Below are 23527 nucleotides of genomic sequence, written 5' to 3'. Positions count from 1 at the left end.
ATGCAAAAGTAAATTTCTGCCACCGTTCCTGACTTTTCTACATTCATGCATTTTGTCCACTTCCAAGAGAGAGATTTCTGAAAATAAAAACAAAACATTTTACGTCAAAACTCTAGACATAATAAAATGAATGTATTGGAATGTGCTGAGAAACTTTCAGATAGAACTGGTTCCCCGTAAACATACTGTACGTTCTGACAAACTACTTATTTTATTATTATTTTTATACTGTTTTATTTTTTTATACTTCCAGCATTTTTATAGCTACTTTTACAAAAGTAGCTCTATAATAGCATTATCTGTATGGTATTTTGCGGTCATGTGTCATTAAATACAGACATTCATTCATTCATTTTCTACCGCTTATCTTCATGAGGGTCGTGGGGGTGCTGGAGCCACTTGTAGCTTTAAGCATTTTCGAGCATTAAAATGGATAAACTACTGAAATACAAATACAAGGCATTCAAAAGTCGTGACATGCCATGTAATTCCAGGAAGTACGCTGTCAAGGCTAACCTGTGAGTCTTATTTATATCTAAAATGGCTTATTGTCTATTATCAGATCTACTATATTGGGTAATACAAGTGTAAAGGTAACTATAGCGCTGTTATTTCATGTCTACAGAGCTGTAATAATAGTAAAAATCGTATCCAAACTGTACTCATAATAATCATCATCATAATAATAACACAGCAACTGTTGCCACACACAAACACATGCCAAGCTAAAACTCAACACTGAACCCTCCGAGGTCACTTCCTGTCCTTAGCATGGAACATATTTACTGTGACACGAATGAGTTTTACAATGTCTAAAATGGCTTCTTTTCTCTGATTGGGGAGTACGGATGCAAAGGTGACATGTCTAGATAGCTCTAATAATCTGAGAAAGGTTGTAAAACATGTTTTCGATGCTCCGAATCAAAAATACTCCATTTATAAAGATGGAATCCTATTTTGGTGGAAATTCACTTATCACGGTTTATAAAAAAATCAATAAAAAATTTAACTGCCTTTGTTTTTCAGTAAATTCAAGAGTATTTTATTGTATTTATATGCTGTATAGTTGCCTCTATAGTTAATAAAAGGTTTTATGACGGCCACAGTTTGATCCTGGAACACATGATTTCCTGTATCAGATTGTGTTTTACCTTCCAGATTCCACTGTAAGGTTTTATTACGATGTTGTTACTGCTCATCTCCATATCTAGGCTTCAATAATAGATATAAGATCCACATGTGAAAGAGATGCTCTGAAATTGTACCCAACAGAATACTTGGGTCCACTGAGGAAAGGCCTGACTGTCCATCACCGTCATGCCTCCTTCTGTGCACAAAAGTCCTCCTTTCACATTCACACAGGCGCACAGGGTGGCATTTGACAAAATGGTAAGTCCTTCCCCTCAGGAATTACATATTTGTAATCAGATCAATTTGTCTATTACTTGTATATCGAAGGTTTCAAGCGGCATATGAAAAATGGGAAGATGATCTAAAGGTGATCACAGCCTCACGTTTGAACGTACTTCAAGCATGATAGATTGCCCTCTTCCTGCTTCGAGTACGTAATGTGACGTGTGACGCAACGCAGGCATAGTATTTAAGTAGTCATTTCTGGTGTACAAACTGATACTTTTTTCTCATGCTTTGAACCCTGCAGCTTGTACAGTGATGGGTTAGGGTTCACCCAGGATGCGGAGCTCAGCTTCAAGGGGTTGTGATGTGGATGAGTGAAGTGGAAGCGAGTATCCCATTTTGAAGTCTTCTACGACACTACTACAGCTTCTGTTTGGACCGCCAACTGTCCAGCTAAAGGGCTAATGTGCCTCGAGACAACAAAGAAAGCGGGACAACTAAGAAAGAGGCTGACAAAGTGTGTGATGACGGAATCGTGAGACTCTTCAATTGCGATGCTGTAGAAGACAACTTTAGTGGTTTTAGTTCCCAAGCATTTTCTTAACTCGTTACAGTATGTTACACAAACTGTTTTAGTACGGAAGGAGGATGAGGACAGTGATGAATGACTTTTGTGGTGGGCTACTGTTTGGAAAAAAACATTTATTTATTAAAAGTTTGTAAAAAAAAATATTGTTGTGTCCTAAATAGGACGTGGACACCTGAGGATAAACCTAAGGAGGGTGTAGCATATATGTACAAATCTTTTTTGCTCTAAATTTAGTGGTATACTACTATATATACTGTATTAATCACAGTATGTACCACCATTTCATATGTATATAAATGTACTGATTTGTGAGTGGCTGCACGGCGGATGAGTGGTTAGCGCGCAGACCTCACAGCTAGGAGACCAGGGTTCAATTCCAATTCCACTCGGCCATCTCTGTGTGAAGTTTGCATGTTCTCCCCCAAAAAACATGCTAGGTTAATTGGCGACTCCAAATTGTCTATAGGTATGAATGTGAGTGTGAATGGTTGTTTGTCTATATGTGCCCTGACTGGCTGGCGACCAGTGCAGGGTGTACCCCGTCTCCCAAAGACAGCTGGGATAGGCTCCCTTGTGAGGATAAGCGGTAGAAAATGAATGAACGATTTGTGAGTAAAAACCTTGTGCACTATCCCAGGGTAACATTTGAAGTGAAGCATTTTCAAGAATTACAGCACCATAACAGGATGTTAGCATTGTTGATAAAGTACTTTGTTATAGTATGCTGTTACTACTCAGTGACATGTCTACCGATAATAGGCTGTAAGGTGCTGCATAGTAACAGATCAGGCTGTTTCTCAATCACTAACCCTCCACTGCATACCCATCGTGTCCCCATTTCCCGTCTGCCTCCTATTCCACCAAACACTCTCGGCCTCCAACCATTCCCAGCCACCGTGTCAGCTGTGTTCCTCAAGCCGTCCAAAAATAGACTTTTCCTGCATTGCACCAACAGTTCGTTGTGTCACTGTTGCAGCCAAGATGCTCGGCACGGGCTGACGAGTCGCAGTCTTTAATTACCGCACCGATTCCACGGACGGATGATACGACCCACCGGTGACCCCGTGATACACTAATTACTGGAGGCTCATGGGAAACGTATGTCTACTCTTCAACTGAAAGAACGATCAATCATGGGGAGGTCCTTATTTAACATGCTCCATATTCACCAACAACATTTCCAGTGCAAAAAGCAGAAATGTGGCTGACATTAATGGTGGAGAGTCTTCATTTAAAGGACTCCTGAAAAGGAAATTCAGGCTTTTTGTGTTTGCCCTCTCTCTCTCTGCCCTGAATTCCGTTCAAGGGCATGAATTATAAAGGAGGAAGGAGTGGCACATGGGAAGAGCTGTGGGGGACTCATGTGGCATGGAACTGTTAAAGTAATTACATCTTGGAGGGAGCTTTACACGATGTAATATAATCTTCCCCTGTCCCTGGCTCTGCTTAAATTTCTCTCAACAAAGTGTTGGGGGGGGCACCAAAATGGGCAGTGCATGCCCTTCCGACCTGACCTCATATCAGCATATCATCAACTTTAGTACTATATAATAATTAGTGGACACCAGTTTGACTTGAAAGGGGTTTGTGATGATCCACTTCAAAATAGCACCGTGGGAAACCACAATGCAATGGGTGCCTTGTGGTTTCAGAATGAACCAACCACAAGACGACCTCGCGGAGATGGATTTCTAGACCCTGCAGATTTTCAAGGCGATGGAGGAGGAGTGCGCAAAGTTCACTCCGGAGGAGCTGGAGGACATGGTGTGGGGGCCGGACGGCACGCTTATCCCCATGGCGTGGGTGTACCCCGGCGCTGACACACCAGCCCACCAACGAACGTCTCGGCCGGCTCCAGCAAGGCTTCATCGGGCGAAGCTGTCTCCTCCCTCACCTCCGCGCCAAGCCAGGGTGCACACCCCCCGCTCACGCTGCTTCAGCCTACGATCAAGCGCAAGAAGGCTCCCACTCCATGCAAGCACGCCAATCTCCCGCCGCCCTCTTCTGAATCCCTGTTGCCTCCCGTGCAACACGAAGAGGAGCAAGGCACACGTTCCCCTCCAGTGCCCAAGCCGCGCAGCCCCAGGGGTTCCCAAGACCCGGTTCCCGTGCTAAGCTGCGTGGCATCCCGGATTCCTCCTTTGCCCAAGCCCGGCTAACCGGGATGTGCTACCCGGTACGTTACCCGCTGCCCAAGACTCACATTCCTCTTCCTCTGCTCCACAGTCCAGCCAAGACCCAGGGCTCGCTCCTTCTGTCCCGGCGTCCGCTCTTCCACGGCAGGATGCCACGCCTCCTCCTCCGGTGTCCGCTCTTCCACGGTGGGATGCCACGCCTCCTGATCCAGCATCACCTCGCCCATGTCGGGCAGGCCTCCCCGGTCAGGCCCACCACCCTGGCCGCCCCCCAAAGTGGTCCACCCATGGCTTCCACTGGGCCTGCCGTCATGGGCGCCCTCCAAAGGAGCCCGGTCCCCTTCGGGCCACTCACCCTTCAGGCCGCCCTCCTGCGTGGCCCTGCCACCCTGGCCGACCTCTGGAGAGGTCCGGCCAGCAGCCCACCTCAAGTGCCCCTGAGGTGGACTTTTTGGACGTTTAGGATGCGTCCTTGAGGGGGGGGGGTACTGTCACCGGTGCTTGTGTGACAGTTCTTATTTTCACCTTGTCAGCCTTAGTTCTTGTTCTCACGCTCTTATTTTGTATTTTTTCCTGTGTTCTGTCACTCTCTCTCCTTCACGCACCTGTTAGCAATTTGTTGATTGTATTTAGTTCAGCTGGTGCGTCTTCCTTTTGTCGGTTCATTGTCATTGTTTGAGTTGGACTTGCTAGTGCGTCATTCTGCTGCATAGTATAAATAAATATATTTTTACCTGCATTTGGGTCCTTATCTCTGCATCCTGGGGTCGAACCGTAAAACTCAGAAGCCGGAACGTGTACTATAACAAATAACAAAGGAGTAGAATGAGGGTCTCATGTATTTACTTTTCAGCGGAGACCGAGGGTTACTTATTTATTCTTTGGTGAGACGACCACCACCGAACAACTAGTTTTTATTGCAGGTTTGATGATCTCACAACAAGCATGATAAAAATAATCAAGCTAAAACTCAACTCTGAACCCCCAACATCAATTCCTGTCCGCTATGGAGTCACTCCTATTATTATTTGTTTACTGCAGGGACACAAAAAACTGCCTCCGCTTGAAGCATAGCATGTAACAGAGCTAACTATTTAGCCTTCAACTTATTTATTGTAAATTTAACAAAATGTTAAAAGGAGTGGGGAGGAAGTGTCCCGGTTGCGCTTGCGACCCCAGGATTCAGATAAAAATTGTATTTTCTTTATTGATAATTTGCTTAGCAGCAGCGGGATAACGGCAACTGGCCAAATCAAACAAATGATAATAAACCAACAACGGAGAGAGCACACACTGGAGTGAAATTACAAACAGGTGTGGGAGATAGAGCAGGAAAACGGAAACAAGGCAAGACAGGAAGTGAATACAAAAATAAAACCATCCAAGGAGAAACTAAACTAAAAAGGGAACATGAACACACTGTCACGCAGGAATCAATGCTGGGCGTGACAGGAAGGACAAAATAAGAAGGCAAAAACCTACCACTTCCACACGCAAAAAGGGAGCACTCTTTCATGTCATGTCGTGCTCGGTATGGGCATCTGACTCAACATTTCCTTAAATGACTAATGAATAAATGATAAATTGATATCCATGCATGGCAGTATTTTTATTGATCATCTTAAAGGAGTTGCCCCTGTCCTTCTATGACCTTATTATTAAATTAGATAAAGAGTTTTGTCTCTGTAACCAAATCAGCCAATAGAAAGACCTGAGGGTGCTCCAATGCAGTGTTGTACGTTTGCATCTTAACTAAGTGTGACAGCAACAACTGTGGAGCACACAGCAACGACCTGGCCACCCTGTGACATTTAAAAGTCAAACTTTCCCCTCCTTTTCCTTCACACATGGCTGTCACTAGATGGAACTTGGCTGTCAGTTACTGGGACTCCCGGCAGGAAGAAAAATACACCATGTTGTCTCACTATTAGATTGTGCAGGTGTATCTAAATCCTGCACATCATAATGTAAGGCACTTAGGCGTACTCTAAAGTGCCTCCCGCAGCCATGCGTTAATATTTTAGTGTTGTTTTTTTTTTTAACTCCTGTTTGTGGAACAGCTCCAGGTGTGCTTCTCAGTGGGAGTCTTTCCAATGACGTCATCAGTGGAGGGCGCTGACAAATAGCATGCTCCCCCGTGGAGAAGTGTCATCTTACCGCTATTATTATCACCGTTATTGTTGCTCACAAAAAGGTAAAACGTCTGCGCCAACCTGGCAACACCTGCTTGCAACCAACAGCAGCTTCTGAAGCCACAGACATTGAATATGTATAACTTATTTTAGGTCTGGGAAATATTCGACAGTAGCATTACAATTATAATAAATGATATTATATATTATATTATTATTATACGTATATTATACATATATATATATTATGTCATTATAAATATATTTAGAATAATAATATTTATATACATATATTTATAATAATATAATACTTTGCATAGATTTTGCTAAACTCAAGATAGGAGTTTAAATTTTTTTAGCTTCATTTATTAGGTATATATTTATTTACATTTGCTTATTATTTTGGAGGGTTTGTATGATTTTGTTTTCTTTTATGGTGTTATTTAAAATGTATTAGCTTGTTTTAAAATGGGTAATTATTGTTTTTTAAATATTTTCTCACATGTATTGTATTTTTTTATTTATTTATTACATTACAATGACATTTATTTATTGTATTTAATTTTTTTATGATGTTTTTACTGTATTTTTTGAAACTTAGTGGAATTAATGTTTGTACTTTTTACATTTGTTTATCATTTATTTTATGTATTTATGTATTTCTTGGGATGCCTGATATTGGGTTTTTTGTGGAAAACCGATATGTCAATATTGTCCATATTGTCTCTCAATTTCCGATACCGATATGTGTAACATGACATATCTCCTGTGGTAAAATGAACACATGTGTTGTATACAGCAATTTTTTGATATCGGTTTTCATTGTAGGGAAGAAATCTGATACCGACATCAACCGACATAGCATTTTTATGCTGATATTGGGCCGATGATTATTACTACCAATAATTATCAGACATCCCTATTACTTATGTATTATTTCTGATTAGATTTTTATTAAATTTATTAGTTTATTTACCACTGATTTATCTACTTTTGATGATTATTTTTTTCTTTCTTTATTAAAATGTATTACTTTGTTAATTTATGTACCTATGTATTATGCTTATCGACTTTAATACATGGTAATATTTTATTATTTTAAACTTTGTTTGTTTCTTTTAATATATGTATTTCTTTTAATGATTCCAAATATTTATAAATGAATTATTTAATGTATTCACTTTTGAGTATGATTTTGTGAATGTGTTTTTAGGTTCAGACTTTCCCAAACCGTTTCCCTTAAAGTCCCACCTTTTCATATCCCCGTGTACCTGAAATGCCTTAAAAGTGTAAATGAAACATTTTTTGCCTCAGTCTGCCTTCGAGGAAGTCGAGAACAAGTGGGTGGCTATGCATGCATGCATGCATGCATGAATAAATTCTTAGATTACAGTCCAAGAAGAGAGAAAGTGAAGCAACAAGCCAAATACTGATGCCTCTCCGCATTGTGGTCCTCAACTTTAAAGCCGTGATGTGAGCACTAAACATCTTCTAAATCTCACCCGGGCGCAAATGGGTTTCACAAATGTACACAGATGTTAAAAGATGAAAAGTAGAGAAGTAGAGAGGGAGATGGAAGAGATGGAAGAGATGGAAGAGATGGAGAGAACGTGTGAAAACAGCACGGTTACATAACAAGGAGCAGAAGTGAGCAGCATGGGAGCTACCAAAGGGGAGCTCCCGGGCTTCTCTGCAAGTCGCAGTATGACGCATTGCCCTGGCACACACACACACACACACACACACACACACACTGCAGCACACATTCACTTTGATGTGCAAGAGGAGCCACGCCCACACATTCATCAAAATGTGGACAGCTGCAGCATAAACCGCCACAGATGCAACACGCGACATGCATTTAGCAGCAGGGGTGTCCAAACCTTTTCCTGCGGGGGACATATTGTGAAAAATGAGAGGATGTAAGGGCAACTTTGATAATCTGTAAAGCAACACATGTACTGTACATATGATAATCTGTTATATACTGTATATTTCAAGAAAAAACGGATCTCATCTTCGATAAAAAGGCTTATTATTATTAATATGAACTTCTAATATAAGGACTTTAATCCCTCAATATTATAACATTTTCTCCAAACAAATTTTCCAAAAATGTCTACTTTATTTTGTTTTCTAATTAACATAAAACAAAGAATTGTTTTACATGAAAATAACTTTTTCAACAAACAAAACAGCACAAACTATTTACAATTTTCACATTTGCAACCGAACTGCAAGTGTTCACGGGTTTGCGCATGCGTGCACGCACTACATGGCGAGATGCCTTCACACTTCCTGGTTGCTGCAGAGGATGGATTTAAAGGCGACCCATTATTGTTTTTCTTAGTTCTCAGTTTCTTAGTTAGAAGGTTGTATTCTCGTGTTAAACGATGCCAAAGTTTCAGATAATGAGATTTGCGCTTTTTGGAAGTGAGCCCTAAAAGAAGTTTGAGATGGCTCAAAACGCTCAGTTTCCAAAGGTGTGGTAAAACTGCCCCTTTGTGATGTCACAGAGGGCTTCCTTAAATATATCAACTCTCTGCCCACCCCCAAGCGATGCTCCGCTGTTTACTTGCTAGCAATGCCTCGAAAGGGACCGCTGGAATTCGCTGTTTATTATCAACTCTTATACCTTTATCAACTCCTAAAAGTTAGCTGCACAAACCAGAACTCTTTCTATGCACTCGGGAGAGCGACCAACTGCAGCAGAGTGGGTGTGCCTGTAGGCGGGCCATGGATGGAACACATTAAAACAGACCGTTTTTTCGCGGGAACCACAGATGAATAGGTGCAGATTCTGAAAGAACTAGAATGCTTTGTGTGCTGATTATCGTGTGTAGCTGCTCGCCTGCCACCTTGTGGACATTTTTTCGGCTTAAAACTGAACCAAACGTGCTCTCTTCTATTGTGGAGTTGCATCGTCACTGCAAAAAAAAACAAAAAACATACAAGACGTTTAAATACGTCTTTGGGATGGAGCGGTCAAGTTGGAAAAAACATAGATACGTGTTTGGTAGCGAATGAGTTGACTTTTGACCTATATCACAAAGCTTTTTTTAAAAAAAATCTATGCAGTATATAACGTCTTAGCATATTGATATGTGCCGCGCTTTAAAAAATATCACACAGTCTTTTTTTTTTAATGCAAAAAGTTTGGACACCCGTGCACTAGAAGAAGAAAAAAGTATTTCCAGGAATCTGTCTCTCCTGCTGCAAGCTATCTTTACTGCAAGCTCACACTCGCAGCAACACCAAGCCGGGGTGGGATCAATTGATGAGCAATGAGAAAAGTCGGCTGCATTCCTCCCATCCCGGCTGCCGCAGCAGAAGAACACAGGGGATTCAATATCTCGTAAGTTAATGAGATGGAGCCATAACCTCAGCATCTGATTAAACAGATTAGTGGCGGACCACAACACCGACGGCCATTAGGCCGGGGGGTGGGGGGAGGCAAAGGTGTTGTGTTGACAAATGTGGCTATGTTATGTCACGTTTCCTATCATAAATATTCAACACATCAGAATCAGGCTGTTTTACCTTTGGAGGCACCTCATGCTCATTTCAGCTACTTACCTAAAAGAGGGCAGAAAGAAAGAGAAGACTTCAGTCAGATGGAATTTGTGCAGAAACAAGCATTGGGACCTTGACTGGCTGTCTAATGGACACACACACACACACACTTACTACATATATCAATTTACCCCACTGTGGTGAGAAGCTCTCCACACACAAGCTGACCTACCGCCTATTGATTATTTGAGCAGAGCTCCCCCTCCCCCGTGTTCCTCTGCGCACACATCCTCCTTTGTTATCAACTCACCAAGCCCCTCTTCCTCCGCTACAAAACCTGTTTATAAAAATGCCTGCAACAGTAGAGAACGTTAAAATTTTACTCTGGTATCGTTGGAGCCTTGTCACATTTTCATTCATTCATTCATTTTCTACCACTTATCCTCATGAGGGTCGCAGGGTGTACATATAGACAAACAGCCATTCACACTCACATTCATACCTATGGACATACCTAGCATGTTTTCTCCCCGGAGAAAACCTGCGCATGCACGGTGAGAACATGCATACCGAGGGTGGAATTGAACACAGGTCTCCTAGCTGCGTGCTAACCACTCGTCCTTGTCACATTTGTTTCTATGAAATTTTTCATGACATACACTGGCCCAGACTGTTTACATGGTTTCCACATTTGCTTATTTGAATGCTGTTTTTCTAAAACTGGTTTTGTCGTCTGGTTTCATGAACATACAGCATACATGTCCATATTCAGCTATACAGACAAAGCTTGGAAGGTCGTATCGGAGGCGTAACAGAGGCGCAATAGCGGAATTCTGAGATGGTGGGGTGTGAAATTCGATCCGACGACACTCACCTCCCCTGTCGCTGATGTGTTGAAAGCAACTGTTGCTACCCTCAAAGTGTTTTTTTTAAAAATGTTTTTATATGGGCATGCCCAGGTACAAGCTGTGATTGTGACCAATCACAGTGGAGTGGGCGTGGTGGGTGGAATAGGTGCTGGTTCTGGAAGATCTAGCTTTCTGTGTGGGTTATTGTGTGTTGCTGCTCTATAGGAGTCCATAATTAAATACAAAGGGCTGAAAATGAGCTTAATAGGCCCCCTTTAAATAAAACGGGAGGGCGCTGAGAGAGAGGGATGACAGGTATGGTACAGCCGTGTGGACGTCGCCTAAAAGGACAGACCCTGTCTTGTTGAATGATCCTCATGAGGCCTGTCTCCCTGGTGATGGGGTACTTGGCTGGAGATTTACAGCATCAAACAGTCATCACCCCCAAAGTGTCTGGTCGTAAGCAAAAGCCGACAGCTTGCACCAGCGAGGGAACAGCTGTGGGAAACAGGTGTGGGCTTCTCATTAAGGCCTCAGCGCTGCAATGATGCCTTTTTAATCACTTGCTTGAGTGTGTTTCAGTGTGAATGCATGGGATCTTCAACCATACTCTGTGTGCATTAGAAAGCTTTTTGTGCACATTAGCATTGTAAAGTTTGCAACTGTGTGTAGAGCATCCAGTTGTGAAGCATTACAGACATCAAACCTAACAACAAGATGCAGTAATAAGGCCTTATCTTAGGCCTCACCTCTAAGCGCTTTAACCTTCATAGCAAATAAGGCTAGCGGACTCAAACTCAGCCTAATCGTAGCAGATTACTCTCCTCCCTCCACAAATTGGAAGCCACTGTTTGCTGTTTTCCCACCCTTGGCAGATAGTACCGCATACTCCACCCTGTGCTGACACACCACAAGGGCATGTGCGCGCACACAAAAGAGCACTCGAGCAAGCCTGCACTGTTTGCAAATGTTGCGTAACAGTCTCTCGTGCTTCATTAGACGTCAATGTGTCAAAGAATCATTAATGGAAGAATCAATAGACGGCCAACTGACATTTAAGAACGTGTGCAGGAATCTCTACGATTGACCTGTCATCCATTGAAGGCGAAATTATGATTACTTAAAATTTTGATGCAATGGAAACAGAAATAATCTGTTCCAGGGTCAAACTGTCACTTTGTTTAGCATCATCAGTGATACAAGTGTAAAAAGAAGTTAACAGCTGTCAAAATGAGGGCAGTCACGATCCGTTTCCGAAATTGCAGCCTTCAATGCCGACCGATCCGATCCGACATCAGCACAGATCATACATACTTGGTTAGCAGAGTCACCATTTTAGGGGATTAGCAGCAAACTGAGAAAAGAAAAAGGATTTCATTTAGATCTTGTTGACTTGCTTTCCCCCCACTCCTTGAAAAACAGCAGGCAACAAAAAGGTCAGCTGAATAATAACCAAAAAATGGGGATTATGTCAGAGAAAATTCTCCTGGGTGTGCTTCCGCCTCCAAACGGGAGCAGTATGCAGTCGCAGCGAAAAGACAGTCATTAGTGTGAAATGACCCGCTACGTTTTTTTAAACCGGGTTTATGTGAGCTGCACGGGGAGTCTCAAGCTCACATAAATCATTACAGCTGCCGTTAGCGCATAAGATAAAATATGAAACATTTGCTGTGAGGCTGCACACCTAAATGGAGACAAGAAAAACAGTATAGGAATAATGAATGCATAGTCGTCCCTCACCACTTTGTGCTTCGAAAATCCCTCCCTCACAAACCATATGTCGTATTCTGGTCAACAGGCGTCAGTAAAGTTACACTGATGAGACATTAATCCTCCCCAAAAAATCCTCCCCTTCTGTGTGGAAGTGGTACATTTGTGGCTTCTTAGTTTGTCCTTCTTCCCTACTCCGTTTTGAAACCCTTTCTTAAGTTTCGAATGAATAAATGGGAGGCTAATTAGTTAGCCGTGATAAACAAGGGACAAGTGTAGATGTGACTGCCTAGCTACATAATACCAATGTAAGTCATGATATTCAAATAGAGAAGATACATAGAGATCCCAGTATGAATTTCAGCACTTAATATTTTTGGTGATTTGCCCCCTGCACGGCGGTCGAGTGGTTAGCGCGCAGACCTGACAGCGAGGATACCAGGGTTCAGTTCATGTGTGAGTTTTCCCCGGGTACTCCGGTTTCCCCCCACATTCCAAAAACATGCTAGGTTAATTGATGACTCCAAATTGTCCATAGGTATGAATGTGAGTGTGAATGGTTGTTTGTCTATATGTGCCCTGTGATTGGCTGGCGACCAGTCCAGAGTTTACTCGCCTCTCACCCAAAGACAGCTGGGATAGGCTCCAGCACCCCCGCGACCCAAATGACAATAAGCGGAAGAAAATGAATGAATGAATGATACTGAAATGACACCTTACGTCTTTTGGAAGCATGGTAGTCTCGTAAGCATAAGCGGTAGAAAATGAATGAATGAATGCCAGCTGCACCTCATGAATGACGTTACGTAGCCTAAGGGGTCAACGGGCTGATACATATTGGAAATCAACCAGGTGATTTATAAGCGTCTTCTACAAGGATGCTGCATCAGCCCTTCCAGCGATGGAACTCTCCTGTCTCTACTTGTGAGGAGGGTGCTTTTGCACAATGCGTTGGTCGTATTTATGGAAAAATGCACTAGCGGCATTCTGCTTTTACAGCACACCGGATGCAACTTATAACACACAGTTTATCCTGGATTTATTATTATTATTGCACTGAAATTTAAGACCCATTACGCTTAATTTCCACTGTGCTGTAGTCAGTTTTCAACACTTCAAATTAGCACCTTGCCTCATTGAACTCATCAGTCACAAATGACTAACAACGATGGAGAACAATGAGGGTCTTTTTTAGTAATTATCCAACAGGTGACTGAGGGAAAAGACGCAGTGCTGTGGAGTATGCTAATGCAGGCTTGCAAATTTTCATGACAAATTTGCAAGCCATGAGTGACCAGGACCGCATTAGCTGGAAAATAAAAATAAACAGTGGCGCAAAACAAGGGTTTCCTATATTTACACCTCGATATATTATCATTCATTCATTCATTTTCTATCGCTTATCTTCATGAGGGTCGCGGGGGTGCTGGAGCCGATCCCAGCTGTCTTTGGGCGAGAGGCGGGGTACACCCTGGACTGGTGGCCAGCCAATCACAGGGCACATATAGACAAACAACCATTCACACTCACATTCATACCTATGGACCATTTGGAGTCGCCAATTAACCTAGCATGTTTTTGGAATGTGGGAGGAAACCGGAGTACCCGGAGAAAACCCACGCATGCACGGGGAGAACATGCAAACTCCACACAGAGATGTCCAATTTTCCGATTTTCCTCACGAGGGTCGCGGGGGTGCTGGAGCCTATCCCAGCTGTCTTCGGTACACCTTGGACTGGTCGCCAGCCAATCACAGGGCACATATAGACAAACAACCATTCACATCACATTCATACCTATGGACAATTTGGGACACTTTGGAGTCCCCAATTAACCTAGCATGTTTTTGGAATGTGGGAGGAAACCGGAGAAAACCCACGCATGCACGCAGAGAACATGCAAACTCCACACAGAGATGGCCGAGGGTGGAATTGAACCCTGGTCTCCTAGCTGTGAGGTCTGCGTGCTAACCACTCGACCGCCATGCAGCCCTATCATGTCTAATAATAGTAATAATAATGTTAAAAACTGTATTTAGAACATCATAAACATGCTCTAACTCAGAAAATATTCAATATGTTAATATTGAATGACCACGGTCAGGTCCGGAACATATTCTCCGCAATAAACGAGAGATGACTGTAGTAATTTTATGACTTCATTCTACCTGGTAGTATCTCCATTTAGAAGATGAACTCCACAAGTTTAGCTTTTTATTTAGAATTTAGAACCGATGGTGGCAGAGAGGATAAGCGTCACCATAGTAATGGAAATGTAACTTAAGCTGTAGAACATGTCTCTGTCCTTGGCTTTTACTCCAACATGGCTTGTATTACTGCTAAGAATGCTATTAGCATCCTTCTCTAGGACTCTTGAAGGAGGAGAGCGTAGGTGACTCTATAAAGACAAAGATTATTATTGCGCAAATGGCAGTTCTATGATAAGCAAAGAAGTCAATGCAAAATGTGGACACTGGTGGCCAAGACACCAATCCCGTTTTCATTTCCATCACCCCTTCGCCGCTTCACCACCCAATCTCTCTCTCCTCCTTTCTGGCTTCTGAGATAAGCTATTCTATCAAATGGCAATTTTGAAAGAAGATTAAGCAGTTCTGGCTCTCAAATCAATTTTATCCACTCTGCTGCAACATGAAGACAAGCCCGTGCACATACGACCACGCTAATACGCACACACACACACACACACACACTCAAAACGACACACCCATCACAAAACAACAGGGAGGAACGTACTGTAGCATGGCAGCTCCCTAATCAAACACACAGCACAAGCAATTAAAACTAGCTGTGGCATCACTCCATAGTCAAACATACTGTAATTAGCTTGCCTTTTGCAACTTGCTGTCGTTATTTCAACACAAAAAATTTTCAAGCGAGTACAATGGCTGCATAAAATACAGCATATTTTGTAATGAATACATAAACATGAGAGAACTTATTCTTGGTGGCAGCTATGTTTTTCAACTCATCTTACTCAAATTTGACAGACGTGCTTGAAAATGATGTAAAAAATTGTAAAAGCAGGGGTGTTCAAACTTATGCAACCCTTGCATCATTTCATATGCAAAGACATTATATATATTTAAAAAGAAAACGACATCTCAGATTTGTCATACAGGTGAAAAAGCCCATTATTTAAAGAATATTTTCTTAAAAATCAAATTTTTGATTAAAAAAAAAAAAATTAAATATTGAAAAAATATTTCTGAATATTTCTTTCTTCTATTACAGCTTTGTCATAACTGTATATATTGCACAAGAGACACAATAAAACGAGTTAATATGAGCTAGCTAAAAAATGTACGTCTAAAAATCCCGCTAACAACATTGCATGTTTTCATATACTGTACATGCTGTGATCGGTGAGTTGAGTTTACTCACCACGTCAATATCACTGCATTACTTACACTGCGTTTACATTTACTGTTGCATCCTTTCCTGTTGCCAGATTTGCTACCACAACGTACTGAAAAAGACAGCAGCAGAATCTATAAGCTAATTATCCCTGCAGGTAATAGGAAAGGAGAAGGGGATTGTAACACAAATCCTCCTTGCTGGATCAGATAAATACTTCATGCCCAAGGTATGAGGAGCTCACATCCAAGTATTGCCACTGTGACATGGATGGAGATGCCTTTTCTTGGAGAAAAATCAATAAGCAGGACAGATGTGACAAGGCCCACAGGGTGCTGATTACAAAAAAAATCTTGATCACGCAGACCTCACAGCTAGGAGGCCCGAGTTCAATTCCACCTTCGGCCATCTGTGTGGAGTTTGCATGTTCTCACCGTGCATGCATGGGTTTTCTACGGTTTCCTCCCACATTCCAAAAACATGCTAGGTTAATTGGCGACTCCAAATTGTCCATAGGTATGAATGTGAGTGTGAATGGTTGTTTGTCTATATGTGCCCTGTGATTGGCTGGCCACCAGTCCAGGGTGTACCCCGCCCGAAGACAGCTGGGATAGGCTCCAGCACCCCCCGCAACCCTCATGAGGATAAGTGGTAGAAAATTAATGAATGAATACTGGACTGATTTTCCCATAACTTTCTGGTGACCATACCTGGACCACCTGAATGTGAATCTGGATTCAGACCCTATAATTAAGATTGTTATTGAATGGTGAATGGTTGTTTGTCTATATGTGCCCTGCCATCACAGGCCTTCACAGTGCAAGGGTTGGAACACCAATATAAATTCAATCTTGAACATTCAACAACCTAATCATCAAACTTACTTATTTGTTTACTTATTTCACACAGCACAATGAAGAACTTGATGCTCCTTTCTGTACACTCTGAGCTGTGAGGCGTTCAGGCACACTCATTATTGTGAGTGTGAGCTAATTATTATTAATTTGTATTCACGCACCCCACTTTGGGAACCATAAGTTCCAGTTTATTTACTACAGTCCTTTTCCATGTATCCTGACTTTACCTTGTTGACAGACCACCATGCAGACAAATAGATATTTTTGGCTATACCTCTGCACATTTTGGAGGTGTGCACACATCTACTTGTGTCTTTGTATTGGTACGGGTCGTGGGTGTGATGTGATGTAACTGTTTTGTTGCATATTTTCCTGTTTCCTTGTTTCCTTGATGTGTGGGCATTGCAGCAGCGAATGTTGCCAAGATACTGCAGAGCCTTTGGGACTGAGGATATGTTGCTTTCATTGCAAAAAAGAATCAAGTTGAGTTCGGGTAAATCCTGCCCAAAAGGCCATATAAATAACCTCTTAGACAAGATTCCTGATTGGTTGAACCACATGCTTCCTCGATTAAACGGTATCTTCAAGAACTCTACATTGACAGCCATATAAGGTGACCTGAGGTCGCCTTCTGTTTTAAGTACACACATTTATCCCTCCACTCCAGGGTAATAGACAGACGGTGCCCGATAGCTTGCAAAAATACTTTTGTTAACGCAGACAGACACGGTGCACTTACCTGGCACTGCAGCACACTCACAATATATATTATTTATGTAACCATACCTGAAAGGTGCATTGGAAAATACATAATTTAACAGAACATGTGGCATTACATAATCCAGAAAGTCCACCATATCCAGTAAAATTACGTCATAAAAGGGTCAAAATGTTCTTATAATGGGGAGATTCACTATCAGAACTGTGTCGCCACCGAATGGGAGACTAACAATGTCAAAACCTCTTTGTTGTATCCCTTTAAATTTCATTTTTAATAACAGAAGTCCGATAACTGTATACGTTTATATCCAACTATCGACAGGTCGAGCATGCAATGTGACCAGATATTGAATCATGTCTATGTTCAGTGAGGCATAGCAGCAAACAGCATATCATGCACTGTCTTGAGAAAATGAGCTTATTCCCCATTATATCCACAAGTCAAGCATGCAATTATATGTAAAGCCAGCAAGCCTCACTCCATATAATCCCATAGTTTGATCATGGGACACAAGCACAGGGCTGCTGTTTGTCCTCACATGTCTGCTCTTTGTTTGTTTGAACCTGCGATACTAGGAGTGAATAACAGCATTTACTCACAAATCAAACGATCCATTCAACATTTTGGCATGTTAGGCCGACTAACTTGCATTCCTTATTGGGATTCCTTAATTCCTTAATGCATTTTTTGTGGAATTTTGCATGAACACGTTTTTTTCCCCCTTTTCTGTGCATTCTAGCACGAGAAAACAAGTTAATATAAGCTAGCGAACAACGGACGGCATGAGAAATACCTATTTTGACGTTAAAGTCCTCACCAAAAAAACTCAAAAGCAGCTAGCAGTAGCAGCTAATATGAAAACCTATCAAACAGCATGTATATCATAGTCAAAATAGGTGTGTCCCAATGATATGCATTGTTAGCTAGCTCATATTAATTAATTTTCTCATGTTATAATGCACAGAAAAGGAAACATTTCACATAAGGATTGTGAATGATGGGCAAAATTCCCCAAAAAGTCGTCTGACCACTTGCACATTAATCTGCTGCTCAGGAATATGTCAAAGTGCAAAACTTATTATATATGAGTACCCTGCGAAACTAGATATATACCCATTACATCACAGTCACAGTCTGCTGTTCATGTTGTCACTCATTACCAGTGGTGCTGAATCAGTAGGTAGTAACAAAAACAAGCGCACACACATGAAAGGCCATTCACATTGCATGTGTTTATACGTAATACAGGCACACAAATGGCGCTGGATCTATTTACACTGTAAGATGAAAACCCGCCCTTAAAACGCAGGATATTGAGTCAGCTGTGAAAACAATCAAAGGATGACGTCAGTAAGAAACACAAGAGGTAGTTCGTTAAGAGCTCTAAGAGGTACAGTATCTCTCAAAAATAAGTCCACCCGTCACATTTCAGCGATGGTTTCACTGGATGTTCTCAAGCAACAGCTCTTTAGACAATAATGTCTTGTTTTTAGGGGTAATAAATCTATACTGTAAGAGATACCACATATTTATTTTCCTTTTATCAGCAATACAGAGCAGATACTAGACAACTGGATATTATTTCGTCCATAATTTAGCTACTTTGCACTATGTGCCTGTTAATAACATACATTACCTCAAATGACAGTACTGTCAAAATATCAATATTTTGATTTGAGAGTCGATTTTAGACCCTAAAGATCTGGTATTGGCGGTATCGATATTTCAGTATCGATCTGCACATCCCTCTTATACTGCTGTACAAGCTGGACACGGGCTATCCCTATTTATAGTTTCACTTCTAAGATATACGTACTGTTGTAAAAATGGTCGCGAAAGTGTGAGAGGTATAAAATAAACCCATAATGGAGAGCATACAAGAGTCAAATTGCATGTTGAGTATTATAAATTTCATAAATGTTAGTAGGTCAGCTTTGAAATGAAGCCCTCAGGGGGGCTCGCCCCACTATTTGAGAAGCACCACATTACCTTAACACTGTGTGAAATCATGATTGAGTGAAAACAAAGTTCTCCTCCCATTCCATGTGGAAGTGGTAGCTTTTTGGCTTCTTAAATTTCAAAGAAAGATACTTGAGGTTAACTGGTTAGCTCGCCAGCTTGCTAGCTAGCAGCCGTCTCCAGTCAGCGGGCATATGCATTGAATAATAGGAGCTTAAAGCATGGGCTACCCCTATTTATAGTTTCACTTCTAAGATATACTGTTGTAAAAATGGTCGCGAAAGTGTGAGAGGTATACAATAAACCCAAAATGGGCGTCAGCTTTTTCAGGGGGGCTCGCCCCACTATTTGAGAAGCACCGCATAACCTTAACACTGTGTGAAATCATGATTGAGTGAAAACAAAGTTCCCCTCCCATTCCGTGTGGAAGTGGTAACTTTTTGGGTTCTCAAATTACGAAGAAAGATGTTTGAAGCTAACTGGTTAGCTCGCCAGCTTGCTAGCTAGCAGCCGTCTCTAGTCAGCGGGCATAAGCATTGACTAATACGAGCGTAGAGGTGACTATAGGGCTGTTGATTGGTGCATACCTACAGGGCTCTAATGATGTTAAAAATCCATATATAGAAACCATGAACAAGTTTTAAGTCCAAGTATTCCATGTACTAACATTGAATCCTATCAGCAATGAGCAATTACTGGCACCTAGTGACCAATGTAGAATACTTACATTCGTTCATCTGCTGTTGTTTAAACAGATCCGCTGTGTGTGTTGAAGCACATAAAAATGGGCCATGCTTCCCATCATTCGTTAATGAGCACAGGCTCCCATCCCTACTCAGCCACGACCAATGGATTGAACACAACACTCCATCATTAAAGGATCTCACCTCACGCTAATAGTGCCCACTCAACAAAATGTGATAATGAAAGCCTGAGGGCATGTTGAACCCTCATTTTGAGTCATGCAAAGTTAATTCTTTGGCTAAAGATCTTCACTATGAGTTGCGGCGATAATGGTGGAGCATATAGTCTTGAAATGGTGTTTCCAACGTATGGCTATCATGGCTATGTAAGTGGCTATTTGACCATCTCATCTCACAAAAAGACACCCCTGGCTATTTCAAAAACTTGTCAGCGCTTATCTCCTTCACACTCTTGATTCCTCGGCTATTCCGTGAAGGGTTTCGATGCAGGCAGCTAATTGGTCACTAAATTCTCCCCCGGCAATCAAGTATTACATGGAGTTCTGGTTGGTGAAATAATCAGCAAGAAAATGTAACAGCAGATAAAGATACATAAAAAAGAAGAGAGAAAAAAGTGAATATTGTGAAACCTTTAAAGCTGAAAGCCTTTTTCCCAAACTTGTCGTCAAAATATGCTCAAAAGTGGCATAAAAACTTGGAGGATGAAGAGTCATCACGTCATTTTGAAGAGTAAGCATCTAAATTATGACCTCTATAAATGTGATGACAACCATAGAACCAGAAAATATTTTTATTCTTGAAATATTTACCTGCACGGCGGTCGAGTGGTTAGCGCAGACCTCACAGCTAGGAGACCAGGGTTCCATTCCACCCTCGGCCATCTCTGTGTGGAGTTTGCATGTTCTGGGTTTTCTCTGGGTACTCTGGTTTCCTCCCACATTCCAAAAACATGCTAGGTTAATTGGCGACTGCAAATTGTCCATAGGTATGAATGTGAGTGTGAATGGTTGTTTGTCTATATGTGCCCTGTGATTGGCTGGCGACCAGTCCAGGGTGTACCCCTGGTAGCTGGGATAGGCTCCAGCACCCCCACAACCCTCGTGAGGATAAGCGGTAGAAAATGAATGAATGAATGAATGAATGAAATATTTACCACTTCTGAGCATATGTTGCATTACAAAATATCAAAGTAGCCACTACATCCTTCCATTTTTCAGTATGTGGCCCGAGGTGAAAAAAGTTTGGACACCACTGACCTAAATGATGGCCTCCATGAGAGGCGAAGGGTTTTTTAAGTCCTAATATTCCCTTTTAAAATAGCATGATGGATAAAGCTGACTGGCCTTCATCTAGTCTTATTATAGTGCAATTAACTTATTTTTACACTTGTAAAAGGTTACACTTTTGGTGTAATTTGTATTGTTTTGTGAAACCCATTAGAGAAATGCTACTTGTCTGGCATTGTACTGCAACAACAATAAACCCAGCAGCCGCCCACCTTTCCATGTTGAAATGAAAGGTGAAAATAGAATGAATAGCTGATGTGTTGCAGTGGCCACTGGCAGAATATTTCCGTCATTTTGTTGAATCAAAAAGATATCAGCATATCAAACAAGCCTTTGATGAAGCCCTGCAGCTGGGGGCTCATTCAACCCCAATTCTTTCTGGCTCGTCATTTAATTCAACGTGTCCGGGTGTGCTAACCTCTGCTTAGATCGGACCGGTTGAAAGGCTCTGATTATCAATGTGACACAATGTGGTCCTCGCTTCTAAACCAGAAAACAGTGACTGTATTCGGCGTGTCTGCTACTGTACAGTACATACAAGGCATTCAATGCATTACAGCAGTTCCTCATTAAGAGGCCATGGTCATTGATTTGCCCAATCGCAGAGACTACCATGCTTCCAAAAGGCGTAAGGTGTCATTTCAGTATCATTCATTCATTCATTTTCTACTGCTTATTGTCATTTGGGTCGCGGGGGTGCTGGAGCCTATCCCAGCTGTCTTCGAGCGAGAGGCGAGGTACACCCTGGACTGGTGGCCAGCCAATCACAGGGCACATATAGACAAACAACCATTCACACTCACATTCATACCTATGGACAATCTGGAGTCGCCAATTAACCTAGCATGTTTTTGGAATGTGGGAGGAAACCAGAGTACCCAGAGAAAACCTATGCATGCACACAGGGAGAACATGCAAACTCCATATAGAGATGGCCGAAGGTGGAACTGAACTCAGGTCTCCGAGCTGTGAGGTCTGCGCGCTAACCACTCGTCCGCCATGTAACCCATTTCAGTATCATTCATTCATTATTTTCTACCGCTTATCCTCATGAGGGTCGCGGGGTTGCTGGAGCCTATCCCCGCTGTCGTTGGGAGAGAGGCGGGGTACACCCTGGACTGGTTGCCAGCCAATCACAGGGCACATATAGACAAACAACCATTCACACTCACATCATACCTATGGACAGTTTGGAGTCGCCAATTAACCTAGCATGTTTTTGGAATGTGGGAGGAAACCTGAGTACCCGGAGAACATGCAAACTCCACACAGAGATGGCCGAAGGTGGAATAGAACTCAGGTCTCCTAGCTGTGATGCCTGCGTGCTAACCACTAGGGATCGACCGATATGTTTTTTTTCAGGACGATACCGATTTTTTTCCATCACCCTTAGCCGATGGCCGATTTTGCTTGGGCAGATATTTATGGCAGATACTACTTTTGATGCCTCAATTTACATGAAAAAATGACCATGATAACAAATATTACAGGTCTCATGTTTAAACAAATATTTATTGAATTGTAAACACTGAACACAGTAGGATTCAGCTTTCTTAAACACACATTTAAACGGCATTATCAACTTTAAAAGGAATAAATATTCAACCATGTGCAAAACATTTCTGTCGTAGTTTAAATTTATCTAGCATCAATGTGATGACTGCTCCTCCGCAGCGTGACACGCACCCCCCCGCCTCCACACAAACAAACACATCACACTGACACAATTTAGTACGATATATAAAACATTTCTCTCATCATTAAAGTTTGTGTTGTGCACGATAAAAACCTCTCATAAGCAGACACGGCTGCTCCAATTCCTTCTGTGCGTGTGTGTGTGCGTGCATGCTCAGAGAGAGCGCACACACATAACAGGACACGCATTTAAAGTTGCAAAGTTGTTCATTCTTGTTCTGCTCAACTAGTGAGAGCGCTTTTATTCGTCTGTTGCGTTGGTATGTGATGTTTTTGGGCTTTCTTGTTGTCACACCATGACTTAAACTGTTATGCCTAGCGATCACCCAGTGAATTGTGATGGGCTTGGTAAAGTGTTAAAAGCAAGCTAACTCTATTACTTGTGAAAACGTGCCCTTGATGTGGTGGGCGGGGTACTGCGACTACGTGTGTTGCGGGGTCCTCTGCCACCGACTGACTGTAAATCATGCTGTGGAAAAATACAATGGCGGACCCACACGCGTATCGGCCGATACCGATACAAGGAAAAAACGCAAATATCAGTCTGATATATTGGTCGATCCTGATTAACCACTCGTCCGCCGTGCAGTCCATTTCAGTATCATATTATTGTATGAATAATATATATTTTTGTAATTTTTCCACTGA

The 23527-nt window shown here is 42.0% G+C and overlaps 1 protein-coding gene across 4 annotated transcripts in view; it reads right to left on the bottom strand.

Annotated features, from left to right (window-relative positions):
• The window catches only part of pde4d (phosphodiesterase 4D, cAMP-specific), a 204960-nt gene that overhangs the window by 66800 nt on the left and 114633 nt on the right, over positions 1-23527 (bottom strand). The window contains exon 2 of one of the 4 annotated variants that reach the window (XM_058071081.1): positions 4815-4880. The exons of the other annotated variants lie outside the window; for them this stretch is intronic. The gene's annotated coding sequence lies outside the window, so the exon portion shown is untranslated. The remainder of the gene's footprint in view (positions 1-4814; positions 4881-23527) is intronic. 4 annotated transcript variants of the gene reach the window in all.

Source organism: Doryrhamphus excisus, chromosome 4 (genome assembly GCF_030265055.1).
Source record: "Doryrhamphus excisus isolate RoL2022-K1 chromosome 4, RoL_Dexc_1.0, whole genome shotgun sequence".
In the NCBI taxonomy this organism is placed as follows: domain Eukaryota; kingdom Metazoa; phylum Chordata; class Actinopteri; order Syngnathiformes; family Syngnathidae; genus Doryrhamphus; species Doryrhamphus excisus.
This window is presented reverse-complemented; position numbering and strand designations above follow the sequence as displayed.